Source organism: Myotis brandtii, unplaced genomic scaffold, assembly GCF_000412655.1.
Source record: "Myotis brandtii unplaced genomic scaffold, ASM41265v1 scaffold535, whole genome shotgun sequence".
In the NCBI taxonomy this organism is placed as follows: Eukaryota; Metazoa; Chordata; class Mammalia; order Chiroptera; family Vespertilionidae; genus Myotis; species Myotis brandtii.
In genome coordinates, this window is record NW_005369964.1 from 1,178,503 (window position 1) to 1,186,726 (window position 8,224).

Below are 8,224 nucleotides of genomic sequence, written 5' to 3' on the forward strand. Positions count from 1 at the left end.
TGGGGCCAGAAGGCCTAGTGGGATTGTCAAGAGGGAACATTTGAAAGTGTCCAAAAACTTCAAATAATGATTGCATAGGTGTATATATTACAATCCATAGAGCTTAAAATGGGTGGATAATGGTGTACTATACCTAATAACAAATGAAAAAAAGAAAAAGATGTAGAAAGCAGCCTACTGCCATTCAAGTGACCTTGAGCAAGTCTCTGGACCCCTTCCTCTTACCTCATTTGTAAATGAGACAGTACCTTCAAGGCTGCTCTGCCATTTTCTAGGTAAGTGGGCTTAGCAGGTGCCTGGCATTACCAAGTGCTCACTAATGGACAGCCATTACTTCCAAAGACTCACCTCCTCAGGTGGGACCTTTCCCCCCTGGCGTCCTATGAGGTCACCTTACTCAGGTTCTCTTCTGCCACAGATAATGTCCTAGCTCAGTGGTTCTCAACCTTCTGGCCCTTTAAATACAGTTCCTCATGTTGTGACCCAACCATAAAATTATTTTCGTTGCTACTTCATAACTGTAATGTTGCTACTGTTATGAATCGTCAGGTAAATATCTGATATGCAGGGTGGTCTTAGGCGACCCCTGTGAAAGGGTCGTTCGACCGCCAAAGGGGTCGCGACCCACAGGTTGAGAACTGCTGTCCTAGAGTGTAACATCCTGCAAGCCCCAGTCTAAGTCTCACTCCGCCAGGAAGTTTTCTAGACTACTTCTAGGGAACACCCAACTGAGAACCAGCCCAGTTCAGTTTGGTGGGCCACACGAAAACGGCGTCACTGGGGAAGGGGGGCAGAGCCAAACAGCGGCGGCAGCTGCAATGAGGCCCTGAGGACCCCAGCAGAGGTATAAGGACAGCAAGGAGGGGCCGGGGGACAGGAAGCTGACCTCATTTCAACAAGGGAGTGGGGAGCCTCCAGGACGAGGGAGGGGACGTTGCCAGGGCGGAGAGCCTGGAGGGCTCGGTCTTGGGAAGGAACACGTGGATGGTCTGATGAGAGAAAGATGGAGGGTGGAAATCACTGTGTCTTGAACATTAGCCCCAGGTAAACACATCTTACCATTTTAAGTGTACAGTTCAGTGGCATTAACTACATTTAAAATGTTGTGCAGCCATCATCAGTATCTATTTCCAGAACTTAAAAAAAACATGGATCTGAGAGAAAGGGGAAAGGGGGGAGGAGAGAAAGACCGATTTGTTGTTCCACTTTATTCATGCATTCATTGGTTGCTTCTTGCTTGTGCCCTGACTGGGGATCGAACCCACAGCCTTGGTGTATTGGGATGATACTCTAACCAACTGAGCCACCTGGCCAGGGCCTATTTCCAGCACTTTTTCATATCCCAAACAGAAATCTACTCATTAAGCAGTAACTTGCCTGTGATGGGCTTCATGCCCCCTAGGATCAGGCTAAATCCTCCCATTGTCTGGCCTCAGTTTACCAGTCCTTTTCTTCAGAAAAGCCCCTGTAGCCTCTCCCTTTGTGGCATTTCTCACAATTGTCCTGGGGTGATTCATTTTAGGTCTCTCTTGCCTCCCTGCTGCCTGTCCCCATGAAGGCAGACACGCCGGCCCAGTGCACCTGGGACTTATTTGTGGAGTTGAATGAATAACTGGTATATATAACTGTTGTGTTTCCCCCTTCCTCTGGGGATGGCAATTTGCTTAAATAACTTTGTGTAATTTGGGAAGCTTATGTTCCCTTTTCTAAGCCTTCACGATCTGCTCCAACCTTTGAAAGTGTGATTCCAGATGACTCCCTGTAGGAAGGAACATCACTTCACCTCCCTGGGAAGAACGTTCCAGGAAGCAGGGCTCTCAGTGAGTCACGGCGTATAAATAGCAGCATTAAAGCCTGAACAAAGATTCCATGGTGATATGCAGAACCAGCCAGCCGAGCAGACCGTCCACCAAGGGTGTCGGCCTGCTCAAAACACACATCATCTTGTGAAAGTACACTAGGGCCTCAACACGTGACCAATGCGTGTTCTAGAGCTGGAACGGGTCCAAAAGGAAGCACCGTTGTTTTTGAAATTCCAGATCAGAAAAACAGCAACCCTAACAAGTCAGAATGAGAAAGAATCAATAGATCAGCTCCCCGCTTGTTACATGGCTGAATGGATGGAGAGACAGCCCCTGAAACCCCTCCTGGCTCTCTGAAGTGCCTCCTGGGTTTTGTCACATGGTTTCATCTGTTCCTTAGCACATCTTTGTAACTCAGACACACACCAGGTACTTGTACGATGAAATGCACAAGTCAGACTAAGGATGTTCATTCTCGCCAGTTCTACTCAACACTGCACTGGAGGTTGGAGCCAGGGCCATTAGTCAAGAGAAAGGAAAAGAAGGCATCCTGATTGGACAGGAAGAAGTAAAAAGTATCTCTACTTGTGGATGACATGATCTTGTATAGAGAAAATCATAAGGACTCCACACACACACACACACACACACACACACACCTCTATTAGAACAAGTTCAATACGGTTGCAGGATACAAGATCAATATTTAAAAATCAGTTGTATTGCCCAGCTAGTGGTGCTCAGTGGATTGCGCATCATTCCCTGCACCAACAGGTCACTGGTTTGATTCCCAGTCAGGACATATGCCTGGGTTGCAGGCTCGATCCCCAGTAGGGGGCGTGCAGGAGGCAGCCGATTGATGTTTCTCTCTCATCATCGATGTTTCTATCTCTCCCTCTTCCTTTCTCTCTCTAAAATCAATAAAAACATATTTTTAAAAATCAGTTGTATTTCTATACACTAACAAGGAACAATTCAAAAATAAAATTAAGAAAACAGTTCTATTTTTAAAATAGCATAAAAATACTTAGAAATAAATTTAACAAAAGAAATGTGTGACTCATGCTCTAAAAGCCACAAAAATGCGTTAAAAGAAGATCTAATAAAGCAATGGTTCTCAACCTTCTGGCCCTTTAAATACAGTTCCCCATGTTGTGACCCAACCATAAAATTATTTTCGTTGTTACTTCATAACTGTAATGTTGCTACTGTTATGAATCATAATGTAAATATCTGATATGCAGGATGGTCTTAGGCGACCCCTGTGAAAGGGTCGTTTGACCGCCAAAGGGGTCGCGACCCACAGGTTGAGAACCGCTGTAAGGAAAAGACATTCCATGCTCAAGGATTGGAAGACAGAATATGGTTAAGATGGCAATACTCCCTAAGGTGATCTACAGATTCAACACAATCCTTATCAAAATCCCCGCTGACACATTTTTCAGAAATTGACAAGCTGATTCTAAAATTCACATGGAAACGCAAGGGACCCAGAATAACCAAACAATCTTGAAAACAAAGTTGGCCTGCAGTGGGCGCACGCACGGAGAAGCGGCTTCAAACCGGGATTTGGAAGCCACGGAAGGCTTCCCGGAGGAGGTGTCAAACTAAGCCAATAAGGTAAAGCTGGCGGGGATGGAGGCGGGGTGCGGGGCGCATCTCTGGCCGAAGTCAGAGCTGTGGGTAGGGAGAGAGGAGGGGCTCGGAGCCTTCCCTGTTTAGGAGAAGTGGGCCGGTTCTCAGGAGGCGAGCGCGAGGCCTAGGGAAACGGCTGGGACCGCCCAGGGCACGAGGGAGTCGCTCAAGGTTTTGTGGGAAAATTAGGTCCTAAAAAAGGCCTCGCTGGCGCCGCGTGGAGCACCGACGGCTGGGCCCGGCGGGAGGAAGGATCTGGAGCTTTGCGGAGGGACCAGCAAAGCGGCAGGAGGGACTCCGCCCTCCCGAGGGTGCGGACCGGACCTCGTTGCCGTGGAGACGCCTGTGGCGTCACACAGCCCGGGTCTGGCCCGCAAGACCTTCCTTCCTGACTCAGGAAGGTTCACTCGGGGCACAAAATGGACATGCGGTGCAGAAGGTAGGTGCGGTGACGGCCCGCCCTGTCCCCGCTGCTCTCAATAAGCATCGCCGGGGCCCCAACTTGAGTGACAGCGCCCAAGCCGACTCTGGTGGCCCCAACTTGAGTGACAGCACCCCTATTCGGAGTCACCCTCGCGCCCCAGGTCCTTGCCGTCCTGGGAGGTTGAAGGGCCGGGAAGCTGCGGCCCAGCTCAGGCTCGGTCAGGTGCGGGGCCAGGTGCTCGGGCCAAAAAAGTGCTGCCACCTGGGGCGCCTTTTTGCAGGGCTGCTGGCCCTGCGGGGGGCGCCGGTCGGGTTAGGAGAGGGGTGCCTCCTCCAGAAAGAAGGGGTCCTGAGGCCGCCCAGCCCCCACCCCGTGGGAGTGAGGACACCCTCTGGGGACATCTCTGCCCTTTGAGAGTGAGGACATCGCCACCACACCCCACTGCCCCCTCGTCCCCCGCGGGAGGGGAGTGCCTGACGGGAGCAGTGAGGAGTGAGGATGGTCCCCACCCTCTGTCCCTGGGGTCCCTGCTTCGGAGACCCTGGTACTAATGTTGTGGCCCCACCCCATAACAAAGAAACAGAATTTCCGGAGGATGAGGCCCAGAAATCAGGATTTTAAAAAGATTCCCAGGTGATTCTAATGTGCAGCCAAGGTTGAGAACCACTGCTCTAAAGCAAAGGGCTTTGAAACAAGAAACGAATTCCCTGCCGTGCTGTGTTCATGTGTTCTGTGGCCGCCTCCCGCCAAACGGGTTTCCTCTCTTTGGGGTGTAGACCTCTGTGAGCTGATGGATTCTGCGAGGAGCCCAGGCACTGTGGAGAGGTCAGCCCACAAATACCAGGTAAGACTAGCCGGCCGAAGCTCAACGGGTTTTTCCCTTTGAAGCGTGGCCCACATTGTTTGGAACACGACTTACAAATGTTGACCTTTTTTTTTCAGTGGCATAGGGACAGGAGATTGCAGAATTGGGGGGGAAATTCACTGTCAAGTCTTTTTAATTTGTTATATCTCAGAATAATTGTACAAAAATGTGTCTGGTCAAAATAATACCAAGTATGATTTGAAGATGTTCATCTTAAAAATTAACACTGGGGAAAACAGAAGGAAGAAAGAACCTGTGATTTGAGCACCAAAATCCAGGCCTTGCTGTCCCCCTGAAGAGCCAACCTTGCCAATGAGTATGTTCCCGTCCTCATGTGGAGCGTCCCTCTGCAGTTAGGCCAGGGTCATGTTCAGTCCCGACTTCCCCTTAGGGCAGTGGTTCTCAACCTTCTGGCCCCTTGAAATACAGTTCCTCATGTTGTACTCAACCATAAAATTATTTTCGTTGCTACTTCATAACTGTAATGTTGCTACTGTTATGAATCGTAATGTAAATATCTGATATGCAGGATGGTCTTAGGTGACCCCTGTGAAAGGGTTGTTCAACCGCCAAAGGGGTCGCGACCCACAGGTTGAGAACCGCTGCCTTAGGGGATCACACGTGAATATTTCCTGAGCGCGGCCCCTGGCCCCTTGGTTGTGGAGATGATGAAGGTGTTCACGTCAGGATGGGTTCTTGTTACAAGTGTGTGTGAAGGACATAGTGTGTGTGTGCGTGTCTTTGTGTGTCTGTGTATGTGGGATGTGTCTGTGTGTGTACGTATGTGTATGTGTATGTCTTTGTGTGTATGCCTCTCTGTGTGTATGTATGTGTGGTATGTGTCTGTATGTGTGTCTGTGTGTGCATGACTGTGTGGTGTGTGTATGTGTGTATGTGTATGGTGTGTGTATGTGTGTGTGTGGTGTGTCTCTGTGTGGTGTCTGTATGTGTGTATGTGTGTCTCTGTGTGTGGTGTGTGTATGGGTGTGTATGGTGTGTGTATGTATGTGTGGTGTGTGTGTGGTGTGTCTCTCTGTGTGGTGTGTGTATGTGTGTGTGGTGTGTGTATGTTGTCTGTGTCTCGTATGCCTCTCTGTGTGTATGCATGTGTGGCATGTGTCTGTATGTGTGTCTGTGTGCATGACTGTGTGTGTGGTGTGTGTATGTCTGTGTGGTATGTCTGTGTGTGGTGTGTGTATGTGTATGGTGTGTGTATGTATGTGTGGTGTGTGTATGTGTGTTTATGGTGTGTGTATGTATGTGTGGTGTGTGTGTGTGGTATGTCTCTCTGTGTGGTGTGTGTATGTGTGTGTGTGTGTGTGTGTGTGTCTGTGTCTCCTCGGGAACGCCGTCCTCACAAGCTCCCTGCTCTCCCGGTTCCTGGTCCAGGAAAGGGGTCGGCTATTGGAAGCAGGTCTGAGTTTCAGGGGGTAGAAGGTGCTGATGGAAAGTCCTGCGAAAGGACGGGTCTTGTCGGGACTGCCCACGTCTCCCTGGACAAAGCGCTTCCTCTTCGAGACCCCGTGGGGAAGAGGAGTTTGAGAGATCCCTCAGCACACATTTCCTGCAAGGAAAGCGTATTTCTGTGTGTGTGTATGTGTGTGCGGTGTGTGTGTGTGTGGTGTGTCTCTCTGTGGGGTGTGTGTGTGTGTGGTGTGTCTCTCTGTGGTGTGTGTGTGTGTGTGGTGTGTCTCTCTGTGGGGTGTGTGTGTGTGTGGTGTGTCTCTCTGTGGTGTGTGTGTGTGTGTGTGTGTGTGTGTCTGTGTCTGTGTCTGTGTCTCCTCACAAGCTCCCTGCTCTCCCGGTTCCTGGTCTAGGAAAGGGGTCGGCTATTGGAAGCAGGTCTGAGTTTCAGGGGGTAGAAGGTGCTGATGAAAAGTCCTGCGAAAGGACGGGTCTTGTCGGGACTGCCCACGTCTCCCTGCACAAAGCGCTTCCTCTCCGAGACCCCGTGGGGAAGAGGAGTTTGAGAGATCCCTCAGCACACATTTCCTGCAAGGAAAGCACATCTGTTCTGGCACTAGAACCGTTCGTTAATTGTTGAATGTTAAGAGAAAAAAAATGTATTTATTTCAGAGAGGAAGGGAGAGGGAGAGAAAGATAGAAACATCAATGATGAGAGAGAACCATTGATTGGCTGCCTCCTGCACGCCCCCTACTGGGGATGGAGTCTGCAACCCGGGCCTGTGTCCTGACTGGGAATGGAACCGAGACCTCCTGGTTCATGGGTCGACACTCAACCACCGAGCCACGCCGGCTGGGCTAAGAGAAATTTCTAAATGTGGTTTCCTTTAAAGTGAAAATGCAAAGTTGAGTTCAGCACGGAGGCCAGCCCAGAGGCAACCTGCTGTGAGCTCCGCGGCCCACAGGTCTCTTCCTGAGCGTGTGGGGCCGGGACAGTTTTCTCTCTGACAAAGAGGCGGGTGGGCATGTTTTCTTCTGTTGTCAGTTCTGAGAGGAGCTTCTAAGCCGCCTTTCTCCAAAGAGGTGGGGCCGGGACAGTTTTCTCTCTGACAGAGGCGGCTTGGTATGTTTTCTTCTGTTGTCGGTTCTGAGAGGAGCTTCTAAGCCGCCTTTCTCCAAAGACGCTTCGTGTCTGCTCTGATGCCTCCCTTCGTCCTCAGGCCAGCGGCGCTCCCCCGACTCCCCTGCTCTCGGCAGCGGGCTCTCTGGACTCCACCTGCACCTCCTGTTTGTAGCCCCTGCTCTTGGAGGCTCCCGCACTCCAGGTAGGAACCTAAGAGGCGGCTCTTTGGGGAGCTGGCTTGTTCCCCCAGGAACACCCTCCTGGGCCTGGCTCCAGGGGTGGAGGCTGGGGCAGGTCCCCGGGCGGAGCTGTGGGCTCTCAGGCCCAGGCCACTCCCTCCTGGGATGGAGGAGGCCGCCCTGGTCCCTGGGGATTTGGACTGTTTGGAGGCGTTCAGTCTGTTATTTTTAAAAAATTGTTTTTGCTGTTATCCAGTGTTTGTCTAATGCGTTAAACATTCTATTTACAAAGTGGAGTTTAAAAGGCGTCATTAGGAAAATTTACCAAATGTTCACCTTCATTTAAACATGTGTCGAGTTCACATCGACCCTTGCCATCTGGCACGCTGAACCGGCACAAGACGCCAGATGATGAGAGACAGTGCACGCTTCTGCCTCCCATTTCTGTTCTGCTTTTGGGCTGTTCATCCTCCTCTTCCAGAATCACAGCTGCCTGAAGCTGGGAGTCAGGATGGACAGGGCGGGGCCCGGATGGACAAGGGACACAACCAAGGACTGGCCGGAAGTTGGCTTGCTGCTCCCTAACTTTTCTATTTTAAAACTTCAGGTTACCAGGTTGTGACTTCTTAAAAAATGGTTTTTTAAAAATATACTTTTATTTATTTTATTTTTAAATATATTTTTATTGATTTCAGAGAGGAAGAGAGAGGGATAGAGAGATAGAAACATCAATGATGAGAGAGAATCATTGATTGGCTGCCTCCTGCACACACCCCCCCACTGGGGATTGAG

The 8,224-nt window shown here is 50.3% G+C and overlaps 1 long non-coding RNA gene across 1 annotated transcript in view; it reads left to right on the top strand.

Moving 5' to 3' along the window:
• The first annotated feature begins 7,358 nt into the window (after nucleotides 1-7,358).
• Nucleotides 7,359-8,224, top strand: part of LOC106728092 — a 5,528-nt gene continuing 4,662 nt past the window's right edge. The window contains exon 1 of the long non-coding RNA XR_001364340.1: nucleotides 7,359-7,455. This is a non-coding gene — a long non-coding RNA (uncharacterized LOC106728092). The remainder of the gene's footprint in view (nucleotides 7,456-8,224) is intronic.